General features: G+C 36.2%; 1 protein-coding gene across 1 annotated transcript in view; it reads right to left on the bottom strand.

The window, feature by feature from the left end:
- Positions 1-431: 431 nt before the first annotated feature.
- The window catches only part of LOC309501506 (uncharacterized protein), a 496,325-nt gene continuing 479,180 nt past the window's right edge, over positions 432-17,576 (bottom strand). Inside the window, exon 2 of the mRNA XM_082173669.1 lies at positions 432-895. The gene's annotated coding sequence lies outside the window, so the exon portion shown is untranslated. The remainder of the gene's footprint in view (positions 896-17,576) is intronic.

Below are 17,576 nucleotides of genomic sequence, written 5' to 3'. Positions count from 1 at the left end.
TCGAAACCTGCATGATGTTCTTCTTTCGAATAAAATAGAAGAATTTCATCTTTTACATTTATGCAAAATCACAGAGCACCAAGAATTACTTAAAGGTGCAGTAAGCTTTTTTTTGAGAGAGTGGAAAGCTGATCGGACCGAGCACCACAACCCACTCATAGCCAATCAGCAGTAGTGGGCGTGTCCACTCATGATGCGGGAGGAGAGAGAGAGCGAGCAAGAGGGAGAATTGAAGAAAGACTGTAGAAAGAGAGATGGCTGAGAGACATTACAAAAAAGAAAAGATCAGAGAAATATCCCTGTAAAAAGAAGGTTATGATCAGGCAATTAGCTTTACGACCCACGTTCATATTAGAAAAGCTTTACAACGATGGAGAGACCGAAGTGGGAAGGCCTGACAACCGCTTACTAGCGGTGTAACGACACGTATTCGTATTGAACCGTTCGGTACGAGGCTTTCGGTTCGGTGTTCGGTACGCATTTTCAAACCGAACAGTTCGTTGGACCATTTTTCCTGCCGACCAAAATTTCATTATTTCAAATGTAGGCGGGTCACGCGTGGCAAGCGCGCTCATACAGTAAGAGACGCCGGCGCAACCACAACATTGTCCAACATCAAATGGCAAACGTAATGTAAGCGGAACGAAACTGAGCTACTCGTTATTGTGTGGTTGACGGACCGTTTATCAGTTTGGACCAAAGCAGCGCGAGCCGATCTTGATCAAGCGACACTGTTACTACACAGCGCTAAGAGATCCAGTAAAGAAATCATTTGAATTCGCCACTTAAGTAATAACATTGCTGCCCGATCTAGAGAGAAACATTCAAATTTCTCCGTTATTAACGGATCAAACAGCGCGTCGAAACCAGGAAGAAACATTGTGCCATGAATGAACTATCCAGTGTCCACAGATCTGCAACATTTACCATGGATTTACTGTAGTAGCTAACTGCAACCATGGAAGTTTGGCAGGAATAGTAGGCTATAATGCTTTCAAGTAACATTATGTCGGTTTTATTTTGACATTATGAATAAAATTGCTGCCCTCAAATGTTAATCTGAACTAAAATAGACCTTTGTTTATAACTACTACAATATTAGGTTACATTTAATTTTTTCCAAGGAGCTGTTTTGTTTTATATGCTCCTAAGAAGAGTCTATTTTGCTCCATCATTGCTCAAAGTAAAAAAATAAATAAATCATACTTTACTATGTTATTTTTAATTTTTAACAAAATGTAAAAACAAGTGTATCGTATTGAACCGAACCGTGAATTTTGTGAACCGTTACACCCCTATCGCTTACTGTAACCTAAACCAATTAAATGCATTGATCTTTGGTTTAAAACAACATCAGATCATTAGCTTGGTTCAGCCTGTCTGTCTATTTATGCATCAAATTATCAGGTGAAATAATAAAAGTATTTAGATCCCTTGAGACTGAAAGACAGCCTTCTGGCGTTGACTAGTTTTTTATTGAAATATGAAACACATTTATAGACTACACAGCAGTCTAGCAACAAAACACCATCATTTTGTTCCTAAATAATGCAATAATGACTTGCATTTCTAAAAGTATCAGCACAGAAGCTGATACTTTTAGAAATGCAAGTCATTATTGCATTATTTAGGAACAAAATGATGGTGTTTTGTTATTATGGCCAGGATTTGCACCGCTAGTCCCCCCCCTACCCCATCTAACTGTGCACAATACAAAAAATACTAAAGCATTGCATGTCAAACAAAGGACTGATGATGTTTTTATGAACATAATATATAGTTGGGAGATAGTCTGTGTTGTTAGAGATAGTCACAGTCTCTCTGTAGTGTCTGTTTGAGTGACACCAAAAGGTTCACTGTCGTCACTTACAAATCAAAGCAGTACGCCATGTACACAGCTAAAGAAAGTTTGATGGAAGTATGGGATGAATGGATGAAAATGCTTCTCCTCCCTCACCAAGGCCTGGGAGTGAGCAAAATGGTCTGACAAGCGAGCTAGTGTCTGTGTCAGAGAGTTTCTGGCCAGCTGACGTTCTAACTGTCACTTCAGGCTAGTGCCAGGTTGTTATTACATGCATGTAGCCTACCGTACATGTCCAATAAACGTAAGATGTAATAACAACATGGCATGTATTTTTATGTCTTGCAAACATAAACATTTGGTTTGCTGTGTGTGAAGTATTGAACATTGCTGTTGTAAATTCAGCTGAATATAGAAACTGTAAGTTTATTTTCTTTAATTTATGCGAAATTGCAATAATTACTTGTGATAGAGATAGAGCAAGAAAGAAAAAGGAGAGAGAAAGAACACAGCTCAACAACACAAATGCAAGTATTGCAGGTCGTAACGTAACAGTAAGAAAGCAAAGCTTTTTTAATTATAGCAACACAAGATAATTGTTAAGTCCAACAGCAGTAAAAGGTCATGAGGAGAAAGTCCAGTAAATAATCGTCTTTCAGTCTTGCTGTCTTACTCTCTCACTTTGCTGTTATAACCTTGAGGTGTATAACCAGTGCAGTTAGCTCTATGCGTTACCGCTGTGAGTCGAATGAACTAATAGAGGGCACATTGACAGTTTTAATATATTTTTAGCCCTTAGTTTCATGCTGGGCTTCAATTAGTGGCCAAACTATGAGGCGCGGTGGCTCTTGGCTGGGCGCAGCCACCGAAAAGAATAAAAAAATGACCTGATATAACCCTCTTAATTTGAATGACGATTAACATTTCATTCTTTTCCCCCCCTTTAATTGTCCTCCCATAAGGGGGTTAATTGAGATTTACACCAGGGGACATGTACCTTTCTCTCTGAAAAGGTTTCGCAAATCAAATAAATCGGAGAATGAACATATTGATGTGAAACTGTAAAAAATAACACATTTTTGAGTCTGTATCATTGGATTTCACGGATGGATTTTTTTTTTTTGTGTGAAATTGATCTGTAAAACAGAAATGAATAAATACGAAAAAGTTGAATATATAATATAATATAATATAATATAATATTATATAATATAATATAATATAAGCCTCCAAAAATCAGGCACTTCTAAAACATCTATAATATAAGGAAATTCTGAAATAATTATTCTACGAGAAAGATGATGTAGTTACAACATCTTCCAGCAGGGGCTAACTGGGCCATGCTAACCTATCCTGCACTGAGTTCAAGCAGTAAACCTCCCCACCAGCAGGAGGCGCTACCACAAGATACACACTAATATGAAAAAACTGACAAAACATTTGAAAGCATTGATAGAGGAAAAAACAAGCACGTTCAGCTAAAGATAATCCGAGTTTACACATGTCCAGCGCTTTCAAGCCTCTACTGAATTAAGTGGAATTTATGTTAAGTCTTTGTAAGTAGATTTCCAAGATTATGTCTTTTTATTAAGTCCTGTGTCTAATCTATGGTCTGTTTCAGCAAAGACAGTCTGCAAATACTATATTTTTTGAAACCTCATTATGTTTTGCTATGGCAGCTTTCTTTATTTTGATCTGTTGCCATTTTCTTTGAATGGCAAAATGTACTGTAGGCTAAAAGTGTTGTTAAATGCAAATACTCAGATGAAAAAAAATCTTCATGTCTTAAAGAAATTATGGTAAACACTGATAATCTTGTACCTTTATCCTTTTTCTGATTTTCTTTTGTCTTGAACTGTGCTATCAGTGGGTGCAGTTAATTCAGTTAATTTCTTAGTCTTTAAATCATGTATTTTTTTTAACTAACCATGTTTGATTTCTTCACCTATACTAACACATTCACTGTGCTAGGATGTTAAAATAACTCATCCAGACTCTACAGTTAGAGTCCAGCAGGGACATGGTTATTTATATCCGTTCCTTTCCCCGTTACAGAAATTCAGTGTGGCAGTGATATGAGGCAGGTCCACTCACACTTCACGAACAGCTTGAAGGGTCATCGTCTCGTCCCCATAGCTTCTATCTTCCTCTTGATTAATAAACCTGATTGTGCTGGAGTGTGCTACAGTAATCAGCAATGACACACTGAAAACCATGAGACACTCCAGGCACTGACTCACCCATTTTGACTTCATTCATCTCTCTCTTTTAAATCTGCCCAGAGCCTCCCATGCAGCTCCTGGGTACTTCTTGTACAGATTTGCTTCCTGGACGGCTGTGCCTTTGAGAGGTTAGTGAGAAGATTTGGCCCTTTTATACAGAATTGTGCAAAAGTATTTTCACCCCCCCAAATGGGTTTAAGCTAGTTTCTTAATAAAGATACTATTTGTATATTTTGCTGTAGTGTGGAAATTAGGTTAGGTTTGGCTGGTTAGCTTTGACAGTTAGTCCCTATTGGTAGAACTAGTATTTGCCTGCTGTTAGCATATTTCTCCATTGACAGTCATTTAAAAGTATATATCATATATGCAGCATATATCATAATATTATGATGCCCATTTAAATTACAATGCCCATTTCTTTCATAAAAAAACTTGAAATGTATTGCGTAGCATATCCCTATGTTACGAATTGATTCCTATGCTGCTGCATACACTCTTGTTCTTTGCGCAAAAAAAAAAGAAAAGAAAAGTTTTTTATTAAGAATTTATCTTTTCAGGTGTATTTGGTCAACAACAACAGAAAAATAAATATCAGTGCAGTAGCACAATAATACACCTAAGATACAAACTATTAAAAAAGTCTTAGAATCTTAAGTTAATTTTGATTCTCAAGTACTGCATTGTTTTATTTATTTATTTGTTTTTAAATATATTTCTACAGATTTTTTAAAGATACATGTAAATATGTTCATTATGGTATGTTTTTCATTTCTGCCACCTTTCACATCACAGTTTAGGTTTGGGACTGTTTGACTTCTGGTGGTGCCATAAGCCAATAAGGATTGTCATTATGTTCTTTTTGATCTGCAAATGATGCAAACCAGATCTTAACTTGCATTTAGAGAAAACATTTGATAAAATATCTGACATTTTATGCATTAATTAAAGAGCTAATGTTCTGTTGTTGAGCATAATGTTGAGCATAATGTTCATTATGGTATGTTTTTCATTTCTGCCACCTTTCACATCACAGTTTAGGTTTGGGACTGTTTGACTTCTGGTGGTGCCATAAGCCAATAAGGATTGTCATTATGTTCTTTTTGATCTGCAAATGATGCAAACCAGATCTTAACTTGCATTTAGAGAAAACATTTGATAAAATATCTGACATTTTATGCATTAATTAAAGAGCTAATATCCCTGCCCAAACCATACAACTTTTTAACTGCAAATAAAACAGCTGAACCATAGTAAATGCCACGCTATTTCTCAAGATCCTGATTGTTTTTTGCTTGTGATTTTGCTGATGAAAAACAGGGAGAGTTGAAAAATTCGATGACAAAGAAGAACCACACTGTGCATCCATTAGATTTCCATTCTCAAGCACTGGAAGTACAGTGAAGTCTGGTCACAGCACAATTCCCCTCCCACAGCTGTGTGTGTATCTGTCACAGCCGCTCTCTGTGCTCTAAGACCTAACCTGGGAAGACACACACATGCCTAGTAATTGCCTACCAGACGGTGTAGTGTTCAGCCCAGCGCCCCATGTGCTCATTTCCTGCATATGCGGCAGGCTTTGCCCTCTCATTCCATTGTCATTCCTCCCCGCACTATCCATCCATGCATTCTTTTCCCTTCACATCCATGTATCCATCCATCCATGAATCCATACAGCTCAAACAACCCACCCCCCGCTTCCCAAACCCCTCTCAACCCCGGGTGCCATCCCTCTTCAGTGGAGCTGACTCCCATTGGGTGATGCTGTCATCTGTAATGACAGTGAGCTCTGGAGCTGCACCGCGTGTGTGTTTGTATGGAGAAACAGCTTGCATAAAGATTTTTTTTTTTTTGCCCATAACCTGCTGTACAAACAGGCTCTTGGGCTAGATGAACCGTCTGCACTTTCCGAGCGTGCTGAGTGCCTGAAATGTGTGAGGTTTTCTTTGTGGTCGGGAGAGATCTTTGAAGGGATCAGGGCTGCTGTGTTTGGACGGCGTCATCACACAAATGGAATTTTGGTGTGCAGAGACACTAGTTTAGTGTCTATCTAGTTTAGATATCTATCTATCTGTAAAAGTGGTCCATACGACTGTTCATCTTCTAAATAAATTTGATTGTGTGAATATTCCATCCATCCCATCCATCCCATCCATCCATCCATCCATCCATCCATCCATCCATCCATCCATCCATCCATCCATCCATCCATCCATCCATCCATCCATCCATCCATCCATCCATCCATCCATCCATCCATCCATCCATCCATCCATCCATCCATCCATAAAAGCTTTTGTTTTCTTTTTTATGAAGCTGTTATTAACTAGGCTATTTCTTACCTACTCATTTTAATTGCATGGAAAATCAGTACATTATTAAAATGGTCTCCTTTTGTGTTCCACGGAAGAAACAAAGTCATACGGGTTGATGTGATGTGAATGGATAGTATCAGAATGTTCATTTGATTATGTTCGTTCCAATTATTCTTTAGATTATAAGAAAACCTTTGTTAGTGTGTAGCAGTGTAGAGCAGATAAAGTGGCCTCTGTTGGTACAATGCATTAAAAAAATAATAATTTAAAATGTCAGTGCATGGCATTTTGCATCAGACCCCAAGGATTCAATTCATTGTGATCACATTCAATTCATTTCAGTATACTGTAGCCTAATTTGATCTGTATAGTCTCACAGGGTTAGACAAAAATCAAAATTAGCAAGGGGCATACATATGCCAATAGAGACCTGTGAACTGTCATCTTCCCTAATATAAGCACACAACAGAGTTTTACATACATTTTTTATTTATTTTATATATACATATACAGTAGCCTATAATAACTGTGAAGTACTGATGCACCTAAGAGCCTGTTTACACCATCATGCATTTTCTCTGATCGGATAGCTATCCGATTGGAAAAGACTAGGTGTAAATGCCCTGAAAAAAGCTTTCGAGACAGATTTAAATCCAATCACTCAAACCACTTCAGGAGATGTTTTGAAATGCATTCCTGACAAAACTGGACAAGGGTAAATGCATCTGGTTGTTGAAACCATATGTAACTTTTACTCCTTCCAAAATGGTAAGAAAATAAACGCATTAGAGCGTGTTATAGGGCTACTGGCTACTGGTAGCCAGATATGACAGCGATAATGCAACATGCATCGCATTCGCCACAGATTTGGCCTTTGCAGATGAGTTGCTGAGTATCTCTTCAGCAAGCCAACTCACAAACTGCTACAAATGAAACTGAAAGTTCAGCGTCACATTCTGAAGCTCAACACAAAGTCATGTTCAAGTAGTGGGCCTAAATTACCGTACCAGTGCTGATGCTGCTCGCTCTCCTCTTGTGGTCTTTGATATTGAAATTAGCTTATGATATATAAAATGCAGTGCATATCTGTTGCTTTTGTCGACGAGAACTCCATTAGATTTGCATATAGCGCGGGAATTGAAGATCGGATTTATATTCGTTTTGCGGAGGCACATTTATGTTGCCAAGTGTAAATGGAACAGTTTTAACAAATCAGATTTCCGATCAGTAAAAACTTATGAAGTGACCAAGTGTAAACAGGACCTAAGTGTTGCAATATGGTGTTATTTATCTAAAACAGAGGTGTCTTCCAGTGCTCCAATCCCATGTAAACACACCTGAACCAGCTAATCAAGGTCTTACTGCGTTTTCGTTTTAACACTGTGATCTTCGTCCATTCTGGAGTTTCCACTGCGTTTCAGAAAAGATCTCCATCCACACTACACGAACGAAAACACGTCACATGACCATTCAGCACAAAGTCAGCACATAAGCTTGCAGTTCTGTCTCCATGTTATTGTTTACCCTGTTGTCGAGGCTGGCCTGTTACAGAGCTGTTGACCGTAATGATCAAATGATAGGGGATTCACAAATCATGGAAGGATACGCAATTATCCAGAAGACCCAATCAGGGAGCGAATGTGGGCAGCAATGCCTTCGTTTTCAAAAGTCTCAGTTTTGGTTTGTCTGCACTGAAATGCAACCCCAGAGTTTTCAAAATGAATTTTCGTATAGTTTTTCATTTTCGCCCTCACGCGAAACTCCTGATCTTGCGGATTCCTATTGGGATGACTGGATTTAGCCTGTGAAAGTTTGCAGAGCAACATGTGACCACACCTTTAGAAGGTGTCCTAAATACAGTAGACACTGAAGCAGCTCACTAGGATCATCCTCATCTACTCATCCCTTCTTTCAGTCATTAATTTTTTCCCTTCTCTCTCTCTCTTTCTATTGTCATCTTTAATCCTCTCAGTAGAGGCCTTCTGATGATGAGGCTAGTATATGGAAATGAGGATGCCTGGGTCGGCAGCTGGATGGTAACTGGACCCTGCTGTAATAAGGATGAAGAATGACAATTTGAATTTGGAGATTAATGGATTTTCTGGAAAGGGCTTGTCACAGTGCCACAGCCAATGACCTTTTCAGATTTGACTGATGACTCTATTTTACCTGAACGAATTATCTGGTCCAAGGGGCAGTATGACCACTCTCTCTTCCCTGTTTTATCTGAGATTTAGAAAAGATTATTGATATGTATTGGAATGTTAGAGTGAACTGTGAAAAGATTATCAGAATTTGTTGGTACTATATCAGCCACAAGAACATAAGACGACAATATTGTTTAATCCACTTCAAGAATTTCACAGAAAGTTCAGTATTCAGTATCTGAAGGCTTTACATGATACTTATGCATGAATACACAAGTTGAGTACTGCTTACTATGACTACAAGCAGAGACAATATAGGAGGACACAGACAGAAATCACTCATTATGGCAACTGTAACAATGTAAGTCCATCCTTTCTGTTAAAGTCAGCATGAAACAAAAATTGTAATTGTGTTTTTCCTATTGTGACGTATATCTGAGTAAAACGGCTTCTCAAACAAGAAAAAAAATAAAATGTAGGGCGGGACTTGATTTTGTCCATCGGGAATTGATTGGTTTGCTAGTTGAATGGGGAAGGACCTAAAAAAAAGTGAAGATTATGAAGGGGCTTTTGTGATAAGTCATTGAGAATTCTAAAAAAGAAAAATTAAATCAAATAAACCTGTATTGAACGTTTACAGTATTTATACTACTGTGATAGTCATGAGTCCTCAACATGAAGGGACTCACATGTTATTTCTTTGAATAAGACACTTTAACAATCTAATAGTTTAATTCCTCTCAGAAACAGGTGCACAAGGGTTAAACTTACATCAGACAACTGAGTATCTATTACGCAAGAAAAAAATCGACATAAATATGTGTAAATGGAGGTTTTGACACATACCAGAGCAGACATCTTTCAATTAGGTATATTCAGATATGCATGCTATTCATGCAATATCTTTTTACAAATTTTTTGGTGATACATTTTAATCACTACCGAAGACGTTGTGTTCTGCACACTAAGGAATATGTCCTCTTAAAGTATAAGCATAAAAATGACATTTAAGAGGTGAATGGTGAGGCGAGTGATACTTGTTTTCTTAGGTATCACCATTTGAGAAAGCTTGAGAGTTACTGCAGTCTCTCTGTTTCTGTTCCAAGGTTTTTAGCCACTTAAACATCAAATGATGCTAAAAGCATGAAAATTGCATGCTATTTGTGTGGTGTGTGTGACTGAGAGAGAGCAAGAGCTTGAGACTGAGAGTGTACATCTTTATGTACTACTTTTTTTTTCTTTCTTTTTTGCAGTATATTAACTAGCCTCAGCTTCCTATGGAACAGCCACAGTCTGTTCACAATCTGATGCAAATTGCACACAAATGTTGTGCTCAAGAATAATTTCTTATTGTTATCTTGTTGAAAATAGGTCCTGCTTTTTGTGGAAACAGAGATTAAAAAAAAATCAGGATTCTTTGATGAACAACATTTATTTAAAATACATTTTTTTGGTAACAATGTATTTTTTTGATCAATTGAATGTGTCCTTGGTGCATACAATAATTAATTTCTTTAAAAAAACATTTTAACTGACCTCAAACTATTAAACGGTAGTGTATCTATCAGTATTTTTGGTCTTGTTTTTCAGTAAAGCTTTTGGTGTGAAGTTTGAATCCGCCTTTTCCCAATCTCATTCGTCTCCCATTCCCTATTGCATATCAGCTAGGAAAGGGATTTGCTTTAAAGTGCCTAACAGATATTTAATAGTGTTAATAAGGTATTTAAAGGGTATTAAATAGGCTGATAATTACAGGCACATGGACCGTGACTTATGCAGCTTTTATTGTTTCCACTCCTATTAATCTTTGTTAAAGTTGGTTAATAAAAATACAACTGTTCATTCTTAGTTCATGTTAGCTTAGGTTCATTAAAAATATTTTAGATTTGAATAATGTCTTAGTAAATGTTGAAATTAACATTAACTAAGATTGATAAATGCTATTTTCCATTGTTAGTTCATGTTATTATGTGTTATGTAATGTTAGAATCTTCTGTAGCACTTGTGGCGCTCTTTCAGAAACCCTCCTCCTTCCCCAGCTCCACCTGTATAGATCTGCTATGGGTAAATTGGAGTAATTAATGTATGCTATATTGTACACCAGCAGCGTGTCGTGTATGTATTGGCAGTAGCAAGTCCGATTCTTGCTCTGAAGCAGCAGTAACAACAACAGCAGCAGTATAGCAGATCTATTTCCCCAAGACCAAACATAACAACATTGCTATATCCATTACCATGCCAAACACTCTAAAAGTTGTCATGACAGAAATTCATATACCTGCACACATTGGGCTCCAGTTATAACTTCCTAGTCAGAAGCTCCTAGCTTGTTGCCCGAGTGATGCTATAATTGTTCTATAACAAGCTGGGTCAATGGCCATTTATAGCAGCAGTTAATACAGACAGATCTTATGTTTTAATGGTTGTGGACTGTGGAGTAGAAGATGAGATGAATCACGCTGAGGCCGTAAACGCCACTCACTTCCTCACAGACTCAAGCAGTCTCGATGGTAAGCAGTTATGCTAATTAAAAATGCAGTATGACAGTGCTTAATGTGATGCCTGAGTTCTTTATTGTATGAGGGTGAATTCCTTTAGTTATCCGTCTCTTGGCTAATGGATAACTTGACATGTTGTTTAAAAACCTAATCCAGTAGGTTTCTCTCTCAATTATGGTATATTTTGCACTTGCGTATTACAATTTGCGGTGTCACTCAGTGTAAACAAAGGAACATTATTCAGATATGACTCAGAGGACGCATGCTGTTGCACGTCTCACGCGGAGCTGTCGTGGAAATACACAAACACATCAGCCGCGTCCCCACCTTAAATGTCTCGTAAAAGGTCACGTTTAACATTTGAGTAAGCCATCAAGCGCAGCACAGCTGTAATAAGGGCAAGTGGGGATTATTTTGGGTAGAAGGAAATCACACCTACAAAACCAATTTCACACGCTCAGCACTAATAAGGCAAGACGAGATTCTTCTAAAAACTTTTAAGCCGAAGTTTGGAAAAAGTTTGTTATATACACACACACACACACACACACACACAACTGTTCAACAGATGATTTGATGTGATTTTTTATGTTTTTGAAAGTCTCTTGTTCTCATCAATGCTGCAGTTATTTGATCACAATACAGTAAAAACAGTAATACTGTGAAATATGATTACAATTTAAAATGAAAGTTTTCTATTTTAACATTTTTAAATTTTTTATTTGTTCCTCCAGTCTTCATTGTCACATAATCCTTCAGAAATCATTCTAATGCTGATTTGGTGCTCAGGAAACATTTATTAGTATTATCAATGTTAAACGGTTGTGCTGCTTAATATTTTTGTGGAAACCACTTTAACGAGTTTAACATCCACATTTAGTGTGTCCTTGCTGATTTAAAGTATTGATTTCTTCCAAAAAATCTCACTGGTGGTTGTGTATATCGATATTTTTTTGTCTTGATTTTTTATTCAAAATAAATAAACACCACAGGAGACATCTTTTAGGTATGTTAATAAAAAAGAACCATCAGACATCTGACTTCAGAAGAATATATTTTAAGACTTATTTTATGAAATCTATCTTTATATAGTGGAAGTATTATAGTGTATAAAGTTTTTTTTTTTAAACAAACCGTACAATATATAGTGATGTTTATTCTTTTATTAAGAAATAAATGCCACTGATGTAAGAAAATCTATAGATATATTCTCTGAAAAAGGTTACAATGTTACAAAAACTTGATGTGTTCCATTAGCACAATCATTATTTTTGTTTAATGCAGATATTACACGCATTTAGCATGCTATGATTCAAACTAGCCAAAGTTTTTCACACATATAGAGTCAATCATGGCTAAAGACATTGCTGATTTTGATAATGCACTGTGTAAGACCTTACCTCTTTTAAAAAGCAATCTAACTGCAATACTTTAAGAGGCTTCTTGGATCATTGCATTTTAGGTGCGGCTTTCAGGAGGTGTGGACTGTGAAATTAGAGCTGGAATCTGGAGGTGTGAGGAACTATAAGAAGGAATGATGCTGACCTCAAACTCCAGAAAACAACTAAAAGCCTCTTAGATTGTGCTGTGGGACAGATGCAAGCCCATGCCTGAGGCACATCTACACTCCTGCATTGTTCCATTGTCCCTGGAGAAATATGAGATTATCCATTAGAGGGAAAGCGCTAGGATTGATCCGAGATCCGTTAGACATTGGGTTGGCACTCACAAAATATTGCGGAGATACAGTGAATAAGTCTGTGGTACAATTTTAGCATCAAAATATTTTCATAAATATTGAGTCTACATGCAAATAACTGTTGTAAATCCATATTTGCAGTGAGATTTATTGTAAGTAACTACTGATGTAAACCTGCTCTGCTGTCAGCATCGGTCTAATGATGCATGTTACTGCATCGCCAATTAATCTAATGAGAATTAAATGGCTTTTCACCATAATTTATCATGTCTGTAGAGAAACCAGAGTAATCATATTTAGTACGATTAAAGAGCTAAAACTTTGGTTGGAGCCTTGACTTGGAAGGTCATACGTTGAGGTACTACAAACCTCATAGACCTCCTTGGTAACAAAACACACAAAAGAGATGAAACAGCATTGCTCAACCATTTAATACAGTATCATATTTGATTCACACATTTCTAAGGCCTCTGATCAACATGATAAAATCTACACACAATGCCCTCTGTCATCTGATTAATAGTTTATACTTTTTTTTTTTTTTTGTGCAAGTTTAGTTTTTGAAAAAACATTCTCATTTGGGTCTTTCAGTTGAACACTTTCTGGATTGAAGAAACTTAGGTTTACTTGAATTTTTTATGAAAATCCTGCGAATATCAAATATGGTACATCAGGCTTTTGATGAAGGATTGTTTGTACATCTCTCAATCATCATCGAGTTGCATTGCATTATATGTTTTGCTCCCCCCCCCCAAAAAAAAAAAAAAAAAACCTACAGGAATTTGATCATATAAAATCATATTCATAATCATAAAGACATATTATTGGGAGATACTACCCGCAAGTGCAGAATTACTACTCACACAGGTTAGTTTATTTGACGAATTAAACTTGTGAGGTAACGCATCGCTGTTTCACTTGGTCTACACTATCACACTAAACTGCATTTGAGTGTCTTGAAAGTTATAATGTTATTCTATGTGTTAGTTTGTTGGCTGTATGAGACTAGCTGTAAGCTAGATCAGCATTAGAATAACATACTGATCATATTCTAACATTTCATCATGTTGAGCTATATAACATTGATTCGTTTTATGTACATTTTCTCACCTGTCTAATAAAGTACACGCAAGAACGGTGTCTCTGACAAGTCGAAGTTAGTCGCGGACATGGAGCTCTTGGCATCTCAAAAACGTCATGCTAATATTAATCCTCGATTTAGTTCTCTTTTTGTCCCAAAGTCTGCTTGCCATGGTCCATGATATTTGAACGAAACAAAAACAGCGTGAGCGTGCCGCTAGACGTAACGCAGTTGTCCACGTCTGTCGCCATGGTTACTATGGCAGTACAAGTGGAAACCAGGGATAACGCGGATATTACGTCATTGACTGGCGAAAATGACCAGGGATGAGATTATTTATTATTCCATTATTTAAAATTGGAATTTCTCTGAAATTAAAAATCTTTTGGGAACTTTTGGGATAGTGTAAGTACACAACTGCAGGTGAATCATCATATCACACTGTGCAAGTGAATTTTGGATATTTTATTACAAAAAATCTTACATATTGTACCTTTAATTAAAACATATATGCAAACTTTTTAATAAATTTTGTCTAAAAGTTCAATAAACTCTTCCATTTTTCAAAAACTTGATTTTCTCACTATTATTTCAAAAGTTAGACTTAACAGGGTTAAGTGTTTACAACATCTCTATAAAAATTGCCTATTGATTGTCCCATGCCACTTTAAGATGCAGCGCTCTTGACATTTGCAAAGAGAACTTCCCAGCTGGTGGATCCACTGCCAAATAACACAATTATCCAAATTACAGGTTGCATGCAGAAAGACTGATTAGTTTTGAGTGTAAGCTGAAGTGAACCTGATTAAAATGTCCAGCGCTATGGGTGTCTGAAGAAGGGATATTTCTAGCGGAGATCTCTCCCTCCCAACCCAACTCAGATTCATCCCAGGAAAGTCAAATTAAGGTTGGCTGATATTAGCGGAAGCTCAAATATTTGTGTTTAAAAAATTTCTTCCCATTTTCAGACCCTGCCTGAGATTTAAACAAAAACGGAGCATTTTATTGAGTAGTCGCGTTTAGAGTAACAATCATGTTCTTTATGGAAACTTGATTGTGACGAAAACCTGTGCATCTTAAATTCCACTAGAACACATTTGAGAATCACAGGGAAGAAGCTCAGGTACAAACAATACCGGACAATGAAACAAGGGAAACTGAGGGCTTAAATACAAGGGAGAGTAATCAACTGAACAGAAACAGGTGCGTAGAACTAATTTACAACCAATGAGACTAACTATGGAACACAGGCAAACGAGAACATGGAAAACGGAACCAAAACACAATGAAATAATGAAACTAAACCAAAACAGAACATGCATGTTACAAAAAAATATATATATGTTATTTAAAGTGATACTTTAACTATCAAAATCTGCCTTTTTACCTAAAAATATACAGATAAACAACACAATAATACAGGTGGCACAATAGAAAGCCACGATGAATCAAAGTTCATTGTAAGCCCGTACATAGATGTACACAGGTTTGTATATACAAATAGAAAACACCATCAGGGTAGCATACATGACACTAAAATAATGCAATTAACTAAATAACAAAATTTAACACAAAACATACTAATGTACATTACTGATAACAAAAATAAGAAACAAAATTCTGTCTAATATTTTTTTTATTATATGTGATGTGCAACACAAGGACCTCTGGGAATGTCCTTTTACTGTTTGTTTGGGTTTTTCTTTTACAATAAATTATATAATTCATAGTTTTTTTCTTGCAAAAACCAAAGGTTTAGACAGTATTTACAGTAAAATTGCATAAAATGTGATGTTTTGAAACAATTACAAACATATTTTTTTCAGTATATATAAAACTGCCATGTTTACGTGTTAAAAATGCTGAACTTCTCTGAGGGTGGGAAGGAAACGTTTGCCACTTTGCCACAACTGTGCAGAATTTGTTTGTTTTGTGTGATCCTTCTCTCTCTCCGCCTTCCACTCTCCTGCTCTTGCTCCCTCTCTGTCTCTGTTTTCCTTTCTCTTCTTTGATTTCCCATGAGCCTGAGAAACAGACTCGAAGTGACAGTGTGTTGCTGACTCCTCAACTGCCACAGCAGGGATTACCTGGGGATATGGATGCACACAACATTTTAAAATATTTGTTTTATTCAGTGCTATTAGTCTCCTTAAATTGTCAGGGTATTTACAAAATTATATTTCTCATTACATGCTGTATGTGGTAAACACACATGATATGATGTTCTTAGTTATATAGTTATTAAAGAGATAGAAAATATTAAATTTGCAAAGTTTCTGGCACATTACCATTTTGGTGGGAAAGGGTTGTGAAAGCAAAGGGCACGAGGACTGACTGCCATTGGAAATGAAGCCATTATCTGCATTAAAAGATATATATATATATATATATATATATTTATTTATTTATTTATTTATTTATTTATTTATTTATTTATTTATTTATTTTATATATATATATATATATATATATATATATATATATATATATATATAATAAATAAATAAATAAATAAATAAATAAATAAATATATATATATATATATATATATTTTGCTTCATTTTATTTCATTATATTTTGTAAAGTATAACCTTGTTGGCATCACACATCATATTGCCATCTGCAGGTGGGATGTCTTCTCCCACACATAGGTTAGATTATGATATATCTGTAATTTTTATACTGTATATGTACCATTTTGCTTTTTTTATTTTTATATTTTTTTTATATATACTTTCATTTTTATTGGAGTTTTATGTCAACAACAACAAAACAAAAAGGGGGGGGGGAAAGAAGAAAAAAAGTAACATACTTTGAACAAAATCAGAGGAGGCCAAGGAGGAGGTACCTAGTACAATTGAAGCAAAAAATAAGTCTAGTTGTAATCATCGGAATCACTGATCAATAAACCTTACATTTACAATACTTCTACCATCTTTTGCACAAGTTTACTAGAAACCCAATCAGTAGAATCTCACAAAATTAACACACAGTATACAGTTGTATTGGGAAGAACAGTTATGCAGTTTCTAGGGCCAGAAAATGGGTCCATTTTCTCAATTTTTCCTTAAATTATGATTCTCTTAACCTTATAGTGTAGGTTAATTTTTCCATTATAAAAATGCTTTGAATTAAACTTGTCCATTGCTGTAGATCTGGGATGTTCGATTTGAGCCAAAATCTAGTAATAGCCTTTCGGGCCGCAGATAATAAAACCTTGGATAACCAGGGTCCTCCTTCCGCACACTTTCTGTGATGTTTCCGAGAAACATAACTTTACATTCCTTTGGGATATTGTACCCCAGCACCTTCTGTAAAGTATTGTTAACGATAGTCCAAAATGGTTGAATTTTAGGACATGTCCAGAAGATGTGGGTGTGGTTTGCGTCCCTACTACCACAGTCCCTCCAACAGTCTTGAGGTATCCCAAGTTGTTTACTCTTCAAATAAAGAGTGATGAAAAACCTCATAAAACACTTCCAATTAAATTCTCTCCACTGTTGGGAGTTGGTGGAGGTCTGGAGTAGACAACATGTTTGATACCATTCCTCCTCCGTGAGGACAACCTTTAATTCACACTCCCATTTTGCTTTTACATAGAGTGTAGTGCTTTTCAAGTTCTCCATCAGACTCCGATAGAGTTTAGACACAAACTTATTAGTCTTTTGTTGATAAGCGCCACACATTATTTCAATAAGAGGGTTTACCACGTCAGAAGAAAACTCCTTAATTTCTTTGCAGTAGTAATCTCTCAGCTGTAAGTATCTGAATAGATCCTGGTTATTTAGATCAAAACTATCCTTTAGCTCCTGAAAA

This window comes from Leuciscus leuciscus (genome assembly GCF_965113295.1).
Source record: "Leuciscus leuciscus genome assembly, chromosome: 6".
NCBI classification, from domain to species: Eukaryota; Metazoa; Chordata; class Actinopteri; order Cypriniformes; family Leuciscidae; genus Leuciscus; species Leuciscus leuciscus.
Note: the sequence above shows the minus strand (reverse complement) of the source record. Positions and strands in the feature narration are given on the sequence as shown.